A 21,107-nucleotide genomic window follows, 5' to 3' on the forward strand; every position below is an offset into this window, starting at 1 on the left:
CCGACTTGGCTCTATGTGACTTGTAAACCATCCCTATGGATGCTTCAATGGAGACAGTTCAAACCTTTTCTTCAAAGGTTAGAATCAGCATTCAATTTGAGCACTTTATGGTTCACCCACTCCTAATTATAAAAGAAACAGCAAACGCACCACCAACACCCTCCTCCAAAACACTCCCAAACTCGCCAAAAGCACCGAAAAGGCCTCCGAAAAAACCCCCACAAAGAAAGCATGAAGCAACTTTGGCCATTCAAAGGCCTTCAAATCTGTTTAAGAATTTCTCCGCACATCTGATTGGCTGCTTGAACTTTCCTCTTGCAAGGGGGTGACAGGCTTTAAACCTTGCAGTGCAGATCGTGACAGGGTTCGAACCTTGGGAAATCCTGTGAGAAACTCAAGAAGCGCTTACAACCCACTCAGAAAAGCTTGATTTTTCCACCGGGCACATTTTGGGAAGTCTGAGCACCTCTTCCACTCAAAGATGATTTTGCACTGCATTAAATTGGCTACATGCAGCCGCAAAGCAAACGATGACAGCTTATGTGACTCAAAACAACAGAAAACCATCTGTATTGCTTCTTTTATTTGAGAGTGTTATCACAGGCCTATCTGCTTGTGCCCTTTGTTTCTCACTGGGTATTGGTATTTTGACATTGCTATGTAATTGAAGCTCTGACAGGTAAACATGTGTCTGTGTGGCTACTCAGGGTCATATTCGAACTTTCAAGCATCAAATAATCGTTTAGAAGATTTCAGCTTGAGGTACCCACCTCGTTCCTATGTATATGTTTACACAAACATTATTTTCAGTGTTACACTGGAATGGGTACAGGCTGGGAAAAGGTCCATGCTGAAATATAGCTAGTGGCCTTAATTTTCTGATGTATGCAAAGAGGCACAATGCTGATTTCAGTGAATTGTGCACCTCACAGAATTAAATCCCAACCTACAGTTCTTTATTCCTTCCAAAGTTGATAAAATAAGTTCCTTGATTTTGAAAATCTGGAAACGTTGTTATGGACAGTACTACAAAATGTGAACAATGTGGTAGTGAAGGCTACATTAAACTATTATTATTAATATTATTATTATCATTAGTAGTAGTAGTAGTAGTATTAGTAGTATTATTATTAATATTATTATTATTAGTATTATTATTATTATTAATAGTAGTATTAGTATTATTATTAATAATAATAATATTATTAGTATTATTATTAGTAGTAGTAGAAGTATTATTATTATTATTAATATTATTATTATTATTATTATTATTATATTCCCTCCCCCACAATGGTGGAAGGCTGTGAAAAATAATAAGAACAGATGAATAGTGAGAAAGCCACCTTACATGCAGTAACAAAGTGAGTCAGACAGCTGATAGGGCCACCATGGCTCAGGCAGGCCAACAGGATGGCATGGTTGTTTATGCTGAACCACACAGAATGCTGCTTGTGACGGCAGTGCAGGATCACTCTAGCCTCACCCTAGTTGTCAGTCTCCAGGAAGTAGTAGCAGCTGCTGAAGCCACAGCTGCGTAGGCAATGTGGCTCTTGTGGGGTGCAAGTGTGAGAGGGCAGCTATGTGCCTCCCACAGTTTTCTGCAGGCCCTGGGACTGAGCATTATTTGCTTGGGCAAAGCATCACACTAATATGTTGACAGCTGCATCGCATCCGTTTTGCATCACATATGCAGGGACACTTCTAAACAGACACTGTGGAGCATTGCAGCGTTTCCTAGCAATCTATCAAAATAAGATTGACATTCAGTACATAAAAAACGACTGAGATGGCCACCCAGTGTATCATAAACTTGTCCATACACACTTTCTTCTGTTCTCCTACCATGTTGGATCAGGAATCACCTATCCCGGGCAATGTGACCCTTTTAATTCCAGCCCCCTACTGCAAATTCAATGATACCCAAAGGAAATGACGACATAGTGGCAAGCTACAGTGTTATTTATATGTGGGTCAGCCACGCCAAATTCCCCTTAAAAGTCCTAAAAAGAGGGCTACAATGGACATAGATTTGGACTCCTTTTTCTAAAGGGAGGCTTGCTGGCTCATCATGATATCGTTGTAAGTGGCGTGTTGTGCTTGTAGGGGCGGGTGTTTTTACTGAGCTGTCCAGTATCATGCATTAGGTAAATGAAATCATGTGTTTCCATTGGAGTCCTTGGGAGTTTGTCCTTAAGAGAGGTAGGTGGTGGCAACTGACACAACTGTATATGTGACTTTGTAGCAGGTAGTCTACGATTCTCAATAGATAAAAGCCCATCGGCTAGAGGTTCACTTGTAAGTCTCAATGGATGTCTCCCAAACAGCCAATCCTGTGATGAAATCTGTGCTTTCGCTCGAACCTCTAGATAGATTTGGAACTCACATGATATAAAATGGTCGCTTTCTAATCAAAGGTGTTAGAGAAAAAGGCCCCAAATTAATAGTTGCTCATGGCAGATGCATTTGTGAAGGAGTGTCAGCGAGGGGCGATACAATGTGAGTTAAGTGTTGGCCAAGGGGATGCCAGGCAGTGATGGGGACAAGTGTGGATTAGGCGGGTGGAGGATAGTGCTAAAAAGGGTGGCATGGGGGATAGATGCTAGTGGCCTGCACAGAATGTGGACTTTGCCATAGGGTAAAGCCTGTGTTGCTGCCCGCCTGAATTGCTGGTGCCTCTCTTCTGGTTGCTAATTAAATAAAACCATATAAGGTCTATTGTTGTGCTCGAAGATTCCTATTACACTGCTTACAACCCAACAAAATTCAATGCATTGTTACCTAGCAATTAAAATCTGACAGAATAATTAAACAAGCACACATTTAAATTTATATTTGCAGTGAGAACACATTTATTTTGACTATGATTGGTTCCGGCGGATCTGCAATATATGGCTAAACTATTAAACATAATTGTTTCTGTCTAATATTAAACTAATCAAACGTGCTGCACCACTCAGGAGGGCCTTTCAATGTGCGCATTATTTTCACACATTCCACATTTGAGTAAACAATAATCAGTTTATGCATGTCACTGAAAGGCACAGCCCTTGTTATTGATGTACTTCACAATGAAATGTAACAGCGTTGGAAATGTGTTATACAATGTGTTTGTATTTCTTGGGTTAAAGAAACACTTATTGTTACTTATTACTTGGGGAGAACGTGGTAGGAGAGTATGACGTTAAACATTTGCTAGTGAGAGGTGGGGCACCACGCAGTCTCTGGCTGCTTTGGTGCCCCGCCTCACACTTCACTACATGTCCTTCCATCGCATTCACAACATTCTTTTGACCGTGACCAGAGAAGTGCCTTTGTTTGTCGTCTGACAGTTGGCAGGGAGCGGCATGATACGAGCATGGCTTCCTGGGACTCTTGCATAGCTTAAAGAATGCTCGGTATATTTACTGAGCGTATGTATCGCATTATCTAAGAATAACGCATCTTTGCGTGGTTTCTATGGCAACCGGTTCGACACATGGACTTCAATACTCTCCAGACTGCCACAGACTGGCATTGAGCATTGGTGGAGTAATCCACGCACGTCACTCCTGGAGTATTAGGGTCGGCTCTGTGATTTATTGTAATCGCATATGTACCGACTATCTATCTGCATCCTTGTGAATAGCATCTGTCTTAATGGATGCCCACACCAATATGGCGATCACCAAGGCAGTGCGCACGCGCGCCGCCGCCATGGAAACACAATAACATATCGCAGTTACGAGCCGCGCGTCTGACTGACGTCTCGAGGGCTGCGTTCTCCCGAAGAGATCTAGGTACGTGTTTTCAGCAGCTTAGGCTCGCTGGTGAGCACAAACGAACTGCAAGCAATAGAATAGTTATTCGCGAGCGGCGCGCTGGAACTTGGCTGCATGCTCGTATCTTCGTACATATATATGTGATCAGCACTCATCTTCCCCTTTACTTGAACACACATTGGGAGATTCACTCGTGGGTGGCGCCGCCATGCTTGGTTGCATGCTCTTGTCCCCGCGGTTGTATATGTGGCTTAATTTCAATAGTTATTGCTTTGACACATATGATTTGACCGATGACTTGATCCGTTCATAACCGACACTACTCTTTGTCTCTGATCTCGTTCAATCTTTTTGAACTCCAAATTTAGTACCATCTCTCTGTTAATAACCCTTACAGTGTTTCCCCTTCGTGATTGACCTCCCAACAGCCTACTCAGACCCGGAGCAATGAATTTGCCCCTGGACCGGGTGAGTTGTGCAACGAGTATAATATGGACCTTTAAGAGCGTAGAATCTAATGTACCTATGAGCTGAGAAATGTTATTTTTGCTCTCAATGCAGATTGAGGTGTTTTCGTTATTGCTTCAACTATAAGGTTAGTGACTCAGATTAATATTTACCATCCCTAATAACTAATACACATCTCAGAGTTAATTTAGTTTATTTTTGTTATTTTCAAATTTTACCAACCTATGAAACTTTACCCATCCTGCCCTGAAGATGGGTTCATCGGAATCCAAAACGCGTTGGCACCTTTAGGAGTGTTTAGGACAAAGTATAGAGCAGAAGGTATTGCACTGCTCATACTGATATACACATTATGTTGTCAAATTGTGAATTGATTAATTTGTTTAATGCTCAATCTTAACTGAATATGTTTTTGGAATGTGCAAAAATACAGCTCTGATTTCTGTCCTTTGAATCAGTTTTTTAAAATCAGTTTTTGATCTTTGAATATATATTCAATTGTGTTCATGTGTGTTGGATCTATATTGATTTATTGTGTACACACTGAGGTTTTACAGTGTTACTCAAATATATGTGCTGTCTACCCACACTGTGTATGGTCTTGGTGGCTCTTGATTGTACTGGATCAGGTGGACATTACTTTTAGTTTGAGTTTTATGCACAGATGTGCATCCAATGAACAAGAAAGAACAGTATATGTTTACATTTGTTACATAACCAAGAAGACGAGATTCACCGAAGTGGGCTGTGTTTTCCATTTTATATAGAGACCCCTCTTCACTATTGGTTATAAATATACCTGGGACTGTGTCCCAAAAGGAGTGCAGCATAGGGCTATCGGGTATCAAGACCCGATGTGTGTTCTGTATTTGTTCTATTTTGGACCTCGATTGGCCTCGAGGTTAACCCGCTGCACCTGAAGTACAACTAACTGACCAATCTAATCTTTCAGAAGAAGACGTCTTGACTTCATATTGACCTCATAGAAAAACCATTTACTCACTATTGTGCCTCCCATCCCCCCTCTTCTCCGTGTGTTAAACATTTGCTAACCATCACCAATAAACTTACAGTTAGATTTTAAATTCAGGGGCAGATAACAATGATTTAACCTCTGACCTCCAAATTGCGTGGAACAGAACCTATTTAGGTTTCTTTTTTGACTGAGCTTTTCACAGCAGAGAGCAGCATTGTAAACCCGAAGACTCCTTTGTATTCATAGATGGGTCCAGAATCTGAGTAAAAATGAAGTCTATGCTGTCAGTCCCAGAAGAGCCTCAGTTAGTCCATAAAGGCAGCTACCCCCAATTAAGATCTTGTAGGTATATTGATCACCCTGGAGCTGTATAATTGTACTCACATTGGAATTAATGGTAGTTGAAAACAGGTCAGCTAGACTTAGCTTTGGTCATTAAGTCGGCAGAGTTTTGCTTTCAGTACACCTACACTCTCCCTTTTCTGCTAACCTTCCGAACTCTCCCTATTAAATTCAGGACCTGGCCTCTCTTCTGTTATGTATAGGACTAGTGATAACAACCTGGAATAGGGAACAGCGAATGGAGTAGTCTCTTGCCATACTGTTGGACTGGGTTTGGGTCTAGGATCTCCTCCCACTAAATCAGAAAGCCAGGTGTTTAATTGGGCTATGGAAAGGGCCTTGGAGTACTCTTGGGCATCCTCTACTCCTCTTCCAGAAATTGTTTCTAAACACCCCCTTTTCCCCAAGTCCTTTCCTGATATTATCTTTTCTGCCATACTGGTTTATAATGTGTTTACAGATAAGCCATACTTGGCTATGTTTCCTTCTGCCCAATTATTTCATCTGTTCCTTTTATATAGGTTTACTACTCCCAGGTTTAGAGTTTCTAGTCTCCATTCCTTTCACCTTTTTTGGATGTCATCTTCTATTGACTGTTCAGTCTAACTGCTTTTACACAGTCTATATGCATATATTAAGCAGCACACATTATTATGATACAGAGAGCACATCCATACCTGATTTCCTCTTTTGTAATCCATATGAATCAAAATGGGTGGGTTCTAGGAGATCCTCATGCAGCTAAATCCCTAAGTGTAAATTCTCAGATAAGAGATGACAACATGACGAGAAAAGTATTCAGCTTACAGCTACTATCAATCAATAATAGATGAAGATCATCCATCCCCTACACGAGAACTGGCCCTGTCTAGTGTGCAGGCGTTCAATATTTGCTCAGACTAGATTCTGTAGTTGTGCCAGACTGTCCTTTCTAAAACATTGCCTTAAAAACTAAAGTAAGATGCTACTTCATGCTTCAGCTCTGAGGCATATAGCACTAGTGTCCGGCATGTATCCTTGGTGAAGCCAGCCGAGTGGATTTCCACAATATGTTACGCTGCATGGGCAACACATATGGATAACAATTGTGAGAGTTTTGGTGAGGTTCTGCACAACAGTTATTTTATACATTGGAACATTGGGGGTGAGGTTATTCAACAGTATGAATAGCGCCGCACACAGATTCCTATTTGGGAGAAGAAATAAAGCAACATTATAGGCAGGACCACATGAAGGGGTTGGCTGTAAACATTGCTGCACAAGGGGTGCGCTTATGCACCCCATGAAAGCTGATGTTGATGTTAAAAAATAACATCTCATCAATATTCATAATGTAGTGTTAAAACTAGAAATGCCAGGTGCAGGTTGCTTGGAACATGCAATAAACATAGACCAGCCACCTGAAATCGTGAATCGGATACTACCACAATCAGCTGCTCAGGCAGCGATTATGAACACAATGAAATAGACTGACAGCCAGACACATACATTGAAACCTAAAACTAACAGTGCCAATCTACCAAAGCCTTATTATCCAAAACCTAAAGTCCAGCAGAGGAAAGCAACAGCGATTCAATGTAAGGAACTGGAAAATAAGGAAACATAAGGCTTCCAAATATTACCAAACATTGTGCACCATATAGCAGCTTCATCAGCAGACCAATCCTATCTTTATTCATTTTCTCGCAAAAAAGAAGGGGGGGGAAGCATTGACTACAACAAAGGCAACCACAGCAAAAGCACAATTTGGCTGATTATACATCAAGACGTTCGTTCAGCTGTGTACCTCCACCTGCTTTCTTTTTACCTGAAGTAGGGAAGCCTGCCATACCATGGAAACGATGGATAAAATCTTTTGAACACTATTGTGGTTTGTTGCCCAAATTGCAGCATTGATAGAAGGAAATCATTGTTGTTACATTGATTGGGTCCTGCTGGTCAGGAGAACTTTGAAGACTTGCTCAACCTCCCAGAGAATGAAGATGATGGCCTTAATAAATATGAGAGAACTGTTAGGAAGATCGGCAAACATTATGAAAAAAACCTCAGTGCAATATTAGAACACTGCAATTTGGAAAAAGGGCACAGGAAGAAGGGGAGAGTGTGAAGCAGTACATTAATAGTTTAAGGAAACTAGCAAGGACGTGCAACATCAATGGACAACTGGATGAATGGTTGAGAGATCAATTTATGCTGGAATGCAACAACATCAAGGTCACTAGAAATTGTGGTCAGAAGATAATCCATCATTAGACATGGTTTTGAGAGTTGCAAAAGAAGTAGAGTACACTGAGAATTGTGTCAAAACATTGGAAAATAGAGTGACAGAGTTGAATATAAAAACAGAATTCACTCCGGCCTTCAATAAACATGCCCAGAATGAACAATACAATTTCGTCAGTTAATGACAATGCTGTCAAGAAAAAGATGTCAGACAAAGTACGAAGATCTACCTGGACGGATGACACGAGAGGGAGGTCATCTCTTCACATGCAGAGAAGAAATAGCCCTAGGAGGAATAGCCCTTGCAGATGCTTCAGGTGTGACAGTGTGAATCACTGGGCAGACAATCCAGACAATCCAGATTGCCATGCTTTGAAGATTATTTGCCGCACATGGAAAGGGAAAGGTCATTTTTCAAGATGTTGCAAAACTAAAAGGACAGCTACAAATCGGATAGGGAGTGATCATAGCGATGAAAAACTAGTAGAACGTATATACATGAATGCAGTAAATAAAGACATGAATTTCTCAATGAAGTTGACATTAACCCCAAAGCTTATGGGGGAGTGAAGATCAAATTGATTGGCTGGTTTTGGGGCATGTTGAGATTTAAAGATAGAGAAGCTAGAGGAAACATATATGTGACAAAAAAAGTTAAATACCCCGTTGTTGAGCTGGACACATCAACAGAAACTCAAGCTAAGATTAGATCCAAACGCTGAAGAATCAGTACTCTCCATACGAAATATCACCATGGAGGAGAGCATAATGAAGGAAGTGTTTTGTGATGAAATCGGCTGCCTATGGGGTTTTATGCGTAAGATTAAAATGAAGAGGGAATCATCAACCCATAGCGCAGAAACTATGCAGTATTCCTCTGTCGATGAGCGATGAAGTGAAGATGGAGTTAAGGAAGTTGGAAAGTCAAGGCATTATAGAAAGCATAGATGCGGCTGAGTGGGTGTCACCTCTTGTAGTCCTAAGGAAGAAAACTGGGAAGCTCAGGATCTCTGTGGACATGAGGGAACTTAATAATTGTATAATTCCAAAGAGAAATCCACATTCCAACATACAGGAAATTATATCTACTATTGGCCTAGCAAACTTCTTCTCCACCCTGGATCTCGCATCTGCGTATCATCAAGTTAAACTACATGAAGAATTGAAATGTTTGACAATCATATCCATTTGCATATCAGTCTTTATCCCGCCCACAAAGGCAGTCCATCACCAAAATGCCAGGCAAACCTCCTTTGATCAAGAGTACCAACAGCAACCCCATACAGGTGTTTCAGCCTTGTTCGGCCTCATCAGTGAGGTGGAGCTGTGCCTCTCTGAGCACAGTGAACAAGGGGTCCACGTCTGGATTCCCCCAGGTAATTTAGGGTGACCAACACTAAGTTCCTTACAAAAATACAAAAAAAGTAGCAGGCGCCCGTCTCTAGAAAGAACATGGCATGATAACCGGTTCTGTGTTTTTTTCCTACTCAAATTTCATCTGAGAATTTGCCAATCACACAGCATCCCTACGTGAGCTCACCAAAGGGAAGAGTGTTTTTGTGTGGTGCAATGTATGCGAAGAAGAGTTCAAGTTCATCAAACTGGCGTTGACGAGAGCTCCTGCTTTAAAGAATTTCAGGAGTGACAAGAAAACTGTGATAACAGATGCCAGTAGTATAGGCCTGGGCGCAGTAGTTACTCAAGAAGATACTGTAAAGGAATTTCTCATAGCGCTTGCTTCCAGATTATTAAAAGGAGCAGAGAAGCCGTACGCCACCATCGAGAAGGAAGTGTTAGCAATTAAATGGGAGGCGGATAAGTTTAAGAACTTCATTTGGGGCATGAATTTTGATTTTTGCACCGTCTATAAACCCCTGGTCGAGATAATTATGTCAAAGGGCTTAGGCAGAGTATCTAGTCGCATCAGAGGTTGGGTAGCCCAAATACAAAAATATAATTGCACAGTGAAATATGTGCTGGGTGCAAAACATTTTGTGGCTGACTGTTTGTCTAGACTCACAAATGTGACGGAACCAAATAAAGAATAAAATGACTCGGAAGTTGGTTTTGCTATTGCTTCAGTACCTGTGCCACAGAAGGAATAGGGGGAAGCAATGAAGCAGGACATTAGTCCAAGCAGACTCAGACAAGTATTGGAAGAAAATGTTCCTTTCAGGAAAAGTCACTTTGAGGATTTGGGTCTTTTAAAATGTTGGATGTGATACACGATTTAAGCCTCCAAAGGGAGATGTTGATGCGAGGCGACAAGATTATTCCACCATCTGATGCCTGTCAAAGGATCATAAACCTGGGTCATGAAGGGCATCAAGGGATTGTGAAGACCAAGCAACGGATAAGGAGTGATTACTGGTGGCCAGGCTGTGATCTTCAAATTGAAAGAATTGTCCAGGAGTGTATCCTTTGTAACAGAAGTGACAAAGTATGAGTGTGTTCAAAATATCCCATGGTTTTGACTGATATTCCGGAACAGCCATGGGACAAATTAGGAATGGATGTGTTGGGCTCTGTGTGGAGCAATTTAAGGCAATCTTTCTGTTTAGTTATCATAGATTTACTAACCAGATGTGTGGCGGTGCTGATTAGACCTTGCATTACCACCAAGTCTGTAATTGATTTTTTGGAACAGATCAGTGAGCGGGAGGGTTTCCCCAGGGTGATTGTGACAGATAATGGGTCACAACTACGTTCAAAAGATATGGAGGACGATTGTTGAAAAAACTCCATAAAGCACAGGAACAGAGCCATTTACCATCCCCAAATGAATGTTCTCAAAGAACTCCTCAAAGAAGCCATTCGGTGGCTGTGGTCTAATGGCATGGATTTGGAGAAAGCAGTGAAGGATGTGATTGTGGCACACAGATTCACTCCTCATTGCACGACAGGAGTTTCTCCTTTCGAGTTTATTAGAGGCAGTAAAGCCAATATGGAACTAGTACCATCCTGGATGGGCAGGGACACCTCTCTGTGGAAAAAGATTAGCGGGTGCTTTTGATAACATCAAGTATACTGAGTTAAAGAACAGAATGGCACATGACCGGTCTAGTGTGGGAAGGACTAAGGTTATTATTCCGGCCGTAGGAGATACAGTAAGGATTAAACTTCCCCCATTCTCAGAATGGACCCTGCAAATGGTCCAAGCCTAATGTGGTGACTGAAGTCTTTAATCATGCGATCAGATTGGAGGATGGACGTGTGTGGAATATGGAGAGAGTGTATTTGGTGAAGAATATGGTTGGTGGGGTGAAGGTTACTAGTGACAGAGTTAATGGTGACATTGATGCTGAAAGGATGGGAAGACACAGTGTTGAATTTTCCTTGCCTAGCAACTCACCAAAATGTCTTCACCAGTCAAGATTGGGGAGAATCTACAGGAGACCTCGACATCTGTGAAGAGGGGGGATGTGTAGTAGTGGGATTACTACGTCACGTGGCATGCTCTGTTTGCTGTGCTGGCATACCCGTGTGATGGAATTTATAGGACGTGTAGTGACGCGAGGTGAAAGTGGCCATTGCAGTGGGAGAGGAAGAAGACAGAGTCTGTTAGAGCTCGACATCATTTAATCGAATCTCATAAATATATACCAAGTTAATAATAAACCTCCCCTACGTAACTTACGTTTCGCGTCCTCGCAATCCTTTATGCTACAGATTGCCAAGCTCACTCCAATTTACAGGAATTATTTAAAATCCTTAGAGAATTGGAATCCCCAACATCACCCCCCCACCCTAGCATTAACCAAAGACCAAACCTGGTTCTCCAGCATTCAGAATGCAATGAAAATGAAAATCTGCCTGCTACAGGCTAAAATTGCCCAAAACAAAATCAGTCCACTTCCAGCATCCCCCCAGCCCTGGCCAGCTCCTTTGTCCCCCTACCCTTTAAGTTCAGAGAAATATCTGAGGCTGAAACTACAAACATCATTAGCAAACTAAAACTCTCCAAGTGTATGGCAGACATTTGCCCAGCCATCATCATAAAAGATTGTGCATCAGAACTCGCCCCGTTCATCACTAAATTCATTAACTCCTCCTTCACCTACAACTTAGTACTGACTAACCGTAAAGAATCATGGTTCCTCCCTCTGCTAAAAAAACATCCCTTGACCACGAACTCCTGAACAACTATAGACCAATCACCACAGTTCCCTTCCTCCTCAAGATCCTAGGTAGACCTGCCTACAACCATATTCAACATTATCTGGAATCCCATCACATTCTTGGCTTGAGACCGTCAGGCAGGGGTGTTACTATGTCTGGAAAAGATCTGGGGCTATGCTAATGTCAGGACTGTAAGGACTCGGGGCTAACTAGCCTTTTGCTTCTAGCCCCTGAGCTTCTATCCGGGGCTACAACCAAAATACCTGGGGCTATAGCTCCCTTAGCCCGCCATAGCAACGCCTCTGCTGTCAGGGTTCAGGCCTGGCCACAGCACGGTATCAGCACTACTTGATCTTAAAACTCAAATGGATGCCCACAAAAACTAAGGAATACCAGCCCCCCTACTCCTATTAGACTTATCTGCAGCTTTCAACCTGGTAAACCATAGCATAATCTGCCACCACCTGACATCAGCGGCCAACTTCTCACCAGAAGCAGCCACCTGGATTGCCTCCTTCCTAGAAGGCAGAACGATGGGAGTGTTCTCAGACACAGCTATTGCAGACCCCATCGCTATCCCCTGCGGTGTCCCTGATGGCTCCTGTGTCTCCCCCTCGCTGTACAATACATTCACCAAACTCCTATTTGACCTCCTGGACAAACTAGGCATCTCATACACCAACTATGTGGATGACGCGCAAGTACTCCTTCCCTTGACTGGTGACTAAGACCTAGATTCCCAGTTGCTCAACAATGTGTATGCCACAATACAGGCATGGACGGCAACCAACCACCTATGCCTCAACAATAAGACAGATACTCTAGTAGTAGGCTCCCCGACAGTCCTAAAAAACTACACAATTCTCTGCTTTCATGATAGATGGGATCATAATCACACTATCCAATGTGATCAAAGCATTAGGGGTGTATATAAATGCTTCACTCACCTAGACAGACAAGGGCGTGCCATCTCTTCATCCTCAGCTTACACAGCGAATCTCATAACTGCGACAAGAAAATTACTCACCTCGGACAGCTGCTTGACCATTGCCAGAGCTATCACAGGCACAAGGCTAGGCTATTGAAACTCACTCTTTGCAGGAACCACCAAGCGGAATCTTAGGAAAATGCAAACTATCCAGAACAATGCTCTAAAAGCAACACTCAACATCCCTAAAAGGGACCACATCTCTACCGGCAGAAAATAAGCTCATTGGCTATCGATCAAAGATAGGATCATCTTCAAGACTCTCACCATCGCACACAAATGCCTGAGCAACTAGGCCCCATAATATATTTCTCAGATAATCATTAGACCTGAACCAAAGAGGCCAGTGAGATCCTGTCACGCCTTCAAACTCACCACACCTAGAGTGAAGAGAGCCTAAGGCGGTGGATTGAGTTTCACTGCAGTGGCGGCTGCCTATTGGAACGTCCTTCCCATAGAACTCGGAGCACAAGAGTCATACTGGGCCTTCCGCAAAGCACTGAAAACATGGCTCTTCATCTAACTATGCCACAAACTTTCCATTACCTTTTACTGTATGTGTGTCAAGCTATATTTGAATGTAACTGGTCTGCAACAGTGCCCTGATGCCTAAGGCCTTAAGCGGTTTACAAATGTAAAAAATAAATAAATATACTTACTAGTGAACTTCTAGCTGATGGGGTTTTATCTATTGAGAATTGTACACTCCCTGATGCAAACTCACATATACAGTTGTGCCAATTGCCACGATCTACCTCTCCTAAGAACAGACTCCCAAGGATTACAATGCAAACAGAAGGTTTAATGTACCTAATGTACAATACTGTATACCAGAGTAAAAACACCTGCCCCTACAAGAACAACACTCCATTTACAGCAATATCATGCTGAGCTATCAAGCCCCCCCTTTAGAGCCTATAGAATACTAGTGGTGTCCTAGTTGCCTATGATATGATATGATATGGCATTCATAACGCGCCTATACACAAGTGTTTCAAGGCGTGACGAAGCAAGGGAGTGGGAACAGAGGGAAGACAGAGACAATGATCTTACTAGGCCAGGTGTCATTGAGATCACGCAAGTGCAAGGGAAGGGGAAGAGGAAAAGAGCGGGGGTAAGGAGGAAGGCACAGTGCAGTACATGGTATTGACAGTAAAAAGAAAAAGATAGAATAAATATAAGCAATAAGTAAAAGTGCAGCCAGCTGGTGGCAAGTGCAAGGGTAAGTGCAGGCAGCAGGTGTCAGGTGCTGGTCGGGGACTACAGGGAAAACAGTCCCCCAGTGCGGGGGTAGCTCGGGAAGCAGTTGGGGGAGGGGGTGTTAAGGATTTCAATCGGGCGACACACCTTGGTTTTAGCCTAGGATGTAGCACACAATTGGAATGCTTTCTCTTTATTTTCTACGAATTCAAATTGCGATGGCACACAACCCATCTCACACACTCTTTTTCAAATACCCCGTGTCGCAATGGACCATGAACCAGGCCGGTTGGTGGGAATGCAATATTTATTTATTTTTAAAATTCAAAGAAAATCATACAAGTTTTAATATTGGGCAGCAATCACCGATGGGGTGAGAATCACAATGGAAACTGAAGCAATACAATTGGTTAACCTTCTACAAGAACATATACAAAGCACAAAAGAATAGGAGCACTTTTTCTCTTTGGGTAGATAGCACCTGAGTTAAGACTTCCCCCTGCAATGTCCTCCCAAACCACTGTGAATTGAATTTGGAATGGAAAGAAAGAAGTGGCAGGGAGTCAGGGATATTGTGTAGCAAACAGAATCATAATCCGACCTTCCCTCATAAAATAAAAGGATTTCAAAGCTCTTTGCAATAGCATAAAATGACACTCGGAAATTGACAAATAAATAATTAATGTGCAGTTAAATCTATGAGGCAAATATGATTTCTCACAAAGGCAGTAATATATAAACAATGACAATCACAAAGCAAGTTCTCAACAAAAGGCACACAGTCCAAAAACAAGTTGAAAGTAAGAACACCATGCAGCTGAATCACACGTTGGAAAGTTGCATTTTTCTCAATTGCCGTTTTAAATGACACAAACGATTTTTATGAAAGACGGGTGAAATACTCTGATTTGGAATGCAGTTATTGGGCTGGGGAATAGATGCACATCACAGGGACAATACAAGAGTGAAAGGATGGTTGTAGCCGAAGATTTGGATGAGATTTGCAAGATAAAAGAAGGTTTGATTTTGGTGCAATGAAGCCGTGAAATAGAGAAAATCGGCTAAGAAAAAGAACAGATTTTACTTTAAATAGATTATTAGGACTATATTGTTAAAGAAAGACATGGTAGGATCCCAGGTTAATTTGCAACTTAACCCTTTCATACCACGTTCAGATCTATATGGTAATTAATTTCAATTATTCCAAATATCACTAAGGAGTTACAAGATGGGGTGAATGAAAGAATGGCGCTAACACTAGGAAATCACAGACAAGATGCACAAAGAACTCTGACAGTTGGACAAATTACCAAGGCATGAATAGGGGTGCTGAAAGAGTGGAACAAAGACAAAGGGTCAAGATGGGATAGACTATGGGGGTCATTCTGAGTATGGAGTTAACCATGCCGCTATTAGTGGCATGGCTACCCCCATACCAGGTACCGGGTCCGGGTTCCTTGAATGAGGAATTACCGGGCCATTCCAACCTTGGAGGGCCCGGTAATTCCTCATTCAAGGAACCCGGAGCCGGTACATCCCCATTCTCATTCGAGCCCCCATAGGGCTCAATGGGAATGGGAGGGTGCTCGCGGGACCCGCTAAGGATGCCTGGTTTTACCAGGCATCCTTAGCGGGTCCCGCAAGCAGAACTCGTAATGAGGCGGTAAGGGGTTGACGGCTCCAGCACGTTTACCGACACCGTTAACCCCTTACCGCCAGGGTCGGAATGACCCCCTATGTGTTTCTATGGGATGAGGAAATACAGTCCACTCTTGAGTTTGGAATTTTGGGCCAGTCAAACAGGTCTTGGTCACTGTACAGCACAAGTCACCAGGTAGCAAACATCTTGGTAATTCTGGTCACTGAGCAATACAGCTGGATGGCAGAAGTACAGCGAGCATGCAGCTAGCGGGCAAGATGCTGGTCGGGTCACAGGATGCTCCCCACAAAGGGTACCACAGTTTTTCCCCTTGGTTAGTGGGTTTTTTATATCAAGGCCTTCCTGAAGTAGGGTGAGCCATGCTATGGCCTTGCTGGAGTAGGCCTCGCAGTCAAATCTGGAATCTGGCAAGATAGATGTTGGAGATCAGGACCGCAGGCGCTGGAAGTTCAGGAGAGAGTTCTCGAGTTCTTGTCAGCCACCCTTTATATAAAGCATGGTGACATCACTGAATTATATGGGCTTAGCTGAGTATGCCCCTAAACAACTGGATTGGACAGGGGTGATTGTAACTGCCTTCTTGTTAACTGATTGGACTCTTAGAAACCTGACATCAGCTTTATGATGTGGGTTTCCTATGTTCAGAACCACCCACAGTTAATTTTGCCACAACCCAGTTTTGACATAAATTGCCCATTTTTACAGTTGTGGCATCTTAACAAATTACATGCGCAGATAACATATGTTATGTAGAGCATGGCAGTCCAATTCTCACAGTTGTAGGACCTTGTTTCGTCCGTTTAACAAATTTGTGTTGTTTTCAGTAAGAAATATTCTGCCTAGAATTGATTAGGTATGTCAGTATTGAATTTCAAGGTGGCATCATGTACACTTTCCTTAGAATATCCACTTCTCTGTCATTTCTTTTCCCCATACGGCAGTGAAGGCTACAATGTCTTAAACTAAAAACCACAAAATTACATTTACACAGTTAACTTTTTACATTTTTGCCAAGTCCTGTTGCAAAGATAAAAGTCTTACAAGTTTATTTATAAAATAGTCTTTGGAAACAAATGGGGTGGACCTTTGTCCTTCACTTGGCCCATTTTTTTTCTCAGCTACCACCAACTGTCATTTCAGCCAAGGGTGGGGATGTGGGTTTCCCACTTTGATTGAATGTTTATTGCCACTTCTCCACTTCACTGGTTGGTGTCTCAGAATTTCTATTATAAGAGGCCTCAGCCCAGACAAAAGTCTGCCAATGTAGCAATTATCACCCATGTGTGCCCTAGATTCTACTGTGAGGGGCCTTCTGTAACCTGTTTGGGGCTGATTTCCCCCATGTAGCAATGCAATTTAATTCCTTATTTATGTTTGTTCTGAATCTGAAGAAAGCCTTTTGAATAAAACCTCCCATATATGTTTCCCAGCACAAAACCCTTTACATAGCTAGATAAGGGCAGCGCCTTATCCAACATACACTTTTAAACAGGTATTTTTCTTATTTGCAGATGTACATTTAAACATGTGCTGACGCTGGCATTTTCCTTTCAAATTCGGTTTTTCTCTTCCATCTGAATTCCCACATTGTTATGTAGCCATAGTTAGTTTCTTGTATACAGCGATTTATTTGAAACACAGATGCACTTCAATTGACATAGGCCCAGAGAGCTAGGATTTCTTTGAAACCTTGATCTTTTTGACATTTTGTGACTCAAATGTCAAGCATTTTCGGCGGCTGAAAGTGAAGTTTCTTTTGCGTTTTTCAGATTTGGCTGACACAGCCTGTCATACAGGGATCATGCTTTCATCTGCTGAAGCACAATGTGGATATGGATGAGCATGTCAGATTCTTTTTGATAAAAGCAATGTGATGTGGAGTAGATGAAAATAGTGTCAGAGCAGCATCCTTTTCAGTGTAAAATATTCCCTTTTAAATAGGAACTTTTTGCAAGCAGTAGAGCAGCGCTGCGTTGATTTGCTTCATTTGGGTGCACCCAAGAACACACTGGCACAATTCTCGGTGTACCCCCTGTTCCAACTCACCCAATAAGTGTTTGGCAAGATGATGCAGCCATCCTTTTGTCGCTGCAAAATGCAGGTTTGATGCAATGGTGCTCCAAGGAGCCAGCCCAGCCATTTTGCTGTTGACTGCAGAAGTCCAGCTTGGTTATGAATGGGGGATTCTGCCGAGTGGGTCAATGTAGCCCACAAGTTCCCCCTGACTCTTCTGAGATTCCTTGTTGAGGGAGAGTAGGGCAAAGTGGGGTTCATTGATAGGGCAAAGCAGGGTTCATCAGGAAGGAGTCCTTCTTCCATCTGGGAGCGGTATGCCACGATCATCCTGTTGTCTCTCGTTGGAATATGGAGAAACACCCACCGCTCCCCCTTACGTCTTGCTTTTGGTGTTGAGCGACACCCCCAGCTTTTTCTTCGACTTCTCCTTTCCAGGTCCCCGGGGAGGTTCTCCTTGGTCTACGAAGGGCGCAACCAGTATGAATCTATTGAAATAGATAAGAACCAGTTACTACATTTTCCCACTGACTGCCCTCCAGAAAGGTTGACAGCAGTGGGACACACATGCATTGCAATAATGACAATATTCCGACAACAAGACAAATGTATACTCACAAGACACATATAACTATGGATTTTGCTAGAATTTTGGGAATCCCTTATGTCCTGACAATGAAAAAAATACTCCCTGTTAACTAATTAACCTATAAACCTACCTGTTCCCTTCTAGTTCTTCTGTTGCTTGTTCTTATTCTCCAGATGTCTCCTCTATTTGGTTTTCTTTGGGCTCCTCAATTTGCTGCAAAGTGTGCCTATGGTGACAACTCTTTAGCTGATTAATGTGGACCCATTTCTCTTCTGTCAGTTCACCTGTGGGGATGCGGATTCTATAGACGACAGGTGAAATTTGATCTACAATTTCAAAAGGACAGCGCCAGTTTTGGTAAAAATGTCTGCTCTTTGGTCTAGTTCCTTTGGAAATTGTACAAGTAGACCCTGTCTCCTTCTTGGTATTCCTTTTTGGTTGTTTTTAAGTCATATTGAGTCTTCATCCCCTCTGCAGATCTTTCCAGATTCTGCTGAGCGTACACAAAAGCATGTTGAAGGTGTTTTCTTAGATTCTCAACACACTCATGAGTTGTGGAGGCGTTTATCAGTGTCTGCTCTTGTGATCTATAGAGCAGATGCTGAGGTAGCACCATCCTTCGTCCAGTCATTAGCTAAAATGGAGACATCTTGGTTGCAGAAGAAGGTGTAGATCTGATGGCCATCAGGACAAGTGGTAATCGGATGTCCCAACGTGGCCCAGAATCTGCCACAAACGTTTTTAGAATGCTCACAATTTTTTTATTGTACCTCTCAATTCCCCCACTAGAGGCCGCGGTATGCAATTGGAAGTTTCCTTTTTACCCCAAGTATCTCCCACATCTTTGTCATCACTTCGCTGGTGAAGTGACTACCTCGGTCTGACTCAATCCTTTGGAGTAGGCCAAAATGTGAGAAGATGTGGTTGATCATCAGGGCAGCTGCTGTTTCTGCCTTGCAAATTGGTGTCGGGAGACATTCCACCCATTTGGTAAACAAGCATGTTACTGTTAACATGTACTCGTTCCCCCTAGAGGAGCGAATCACGGGCCCGATGAAATCTGCTTGTAAATCTGACCAAGAAAGTGTCATCCCCCTCTTTTGGAGGGGAGCTCAGTGTGTGAGTGAAGTTGGCTGAAATTGTGCACACACAAGACACCCCTTCAAGTATTGGTCGAGATCCTGCCCCATGTGTGGCCAGTATGCAACCTCTCGTAAGATTTCTAAAGTAGTGTGGATCCGCTGATGACCGGCTGTGGCAGCATCATGGGCTTGACTATGCATCAGGCTTTGCAATGAGGTAGGTATCTCCCACTGGTCACAGCTAGAGATGGATCTCCTTACCAACAAACCGTCTTGGATTCGGAACATTTTGGGACACTTCATCAACACTCTGAGGTCCTCTTTCCCAATGTAATCGGTATCCGTCAGGGGAAAATTCTCAGGGTCCTCAATGTGTTGATAAAATTTACCAATAATCGGATCCCCTTTTTGTGCTGTGATTAAATCAGCATCTGGGATCTCCTTACTCCACTGGGCAGTTGAGAGTTCATTGTGAGCATTTGTCTGGGACCTAGTAATAGCAGTGGCCTGGATTTCCCCCAACAGGGACTCGATCTCAAGGAGATCCCTGTAGATGGCTCCAGTTTTGGTCAACTGATCAGCTAGGTTTTTTCCAGTTTTGTCTGGCCCCTTTATACTGGAATGACCGTGCACCTTCTTCCAATAGATGGTCATCCCACTAGAGGTGACCAGATCATCAATATTTTGGATTAACTTGCATTTGTTTAAGCGGTTTGTTATTAGCACATAGCATGCCTCTGGTTTTCCAATTAACGGGGTGCTCCACGAACCCGTTCCGGACATAATCTGAATCAGTGATTATGACCAGTTCGTGGAGTTGGTGTTGGATGGCATTGAGGATGGCCTGATGAACTGCCATCAATTCTGCCACCTGACTACTGCGGGGACCGATTGTGTACCCAGTGGGGGGTTCCGGGGCATCATTCACCAAGGCATTCCCAACGCCGCCCACCAGATCCTATTCCCATTGTTATCAACATGGTAGAAGCACCCGTCCACATACACTGTGGGCATTCCCTCGCACTTGTCTTCTTCATAGACTTTGTTTGGGGAAGTCAGGAACGCCTCCATGCTGTCCTGGATTTTAAGCCTTTTGTCCTCGAGACAGTTTTCTCTGGCACAATTATGCAAGTCAGCCAGACCTTTCCCTTGTTTTGGCCATATCTGACTTCCACAGGAAAGCCTCGCATTGACAGAATCCAGGAAGTAGTCACATTTCCGGCCCGGATTCTATCACTTTGGAGGTATTGCAAAGGCTTGTGTGGAGTCTCCACTATGATGTGTTACCCAAGGATGAACAGGCATAATTCTTCAATGCCCACACCATTGAATTTTTCCTCCATAGAGGATAAAGTCTTACTTGCATAGGAGATGACTTTATTGACCTTTTTTGATATAATACTGTTGTCAAGCATGTATTCGAGAACCCTGTCTTCAAGAAGAACCCGTTGTTTTTGACAGGCTAAGCAAGACAAGGAGCTTGTGAGAGGCTTCTTTTGAGTTGCTTTACTGCCTCAGCTTGTTCTGGACCCCACTCCCACTGGACCCCCCCCTTCAACAGATGGATCAGGGGTCTTGTGACCTATGCTGAAAGACCAACGCAATATCAAGGCTTAGTACCACAAATGAAATACACCAATCACGGGCTGAAAAGATACAAGTATATTTTATTACTGTACAGTTTAC

General features: G+C 42.9%; 1 long non-coding RNA gene across 1 annotated transcript in view; it reads left to right on the top strand.

Annotated features, from left to right (window-relative positions):
• Positions 1 to 3,711: 3,711 nt before the first annotated feature.
• The window catches only part of LOC138453253 (uncharacterized), a 98,195-nt gene continuing 80,799 nt past the window's right edge, over positions 3,712 to 21,107 (top strand). Inside the window, exons 1-3 of the long non-coding RNA XR_011260384.1 lie at positions 3,712 to 3,779; positions 4,159 to 4,229; positions 4,323 to 4,356. This is a non-coding gene — a long non-coding RNA (uncharacterized lncRNA). The remainder of the gene's footprint in view (positions 3,780 to 4,158; positions 4,230 to 4,322; positions 4,357 to 21,107) is intronic.

This window comes from Ambystoma mexicanum, chromosome 4p (assembly GCF_040938575.1).
Source record: "Ambystoma mexicanum isolate Mex_15411 chromosome 4p, UKY_AmexF1_1, whole genome shotgun sequence".
Lineage (NCBI taxonomy): Eukaryota > Metazoa > Chordata > Amphibia > Caudata > Ambystomatidae > Ambystoma > Ambystoma mexicanum.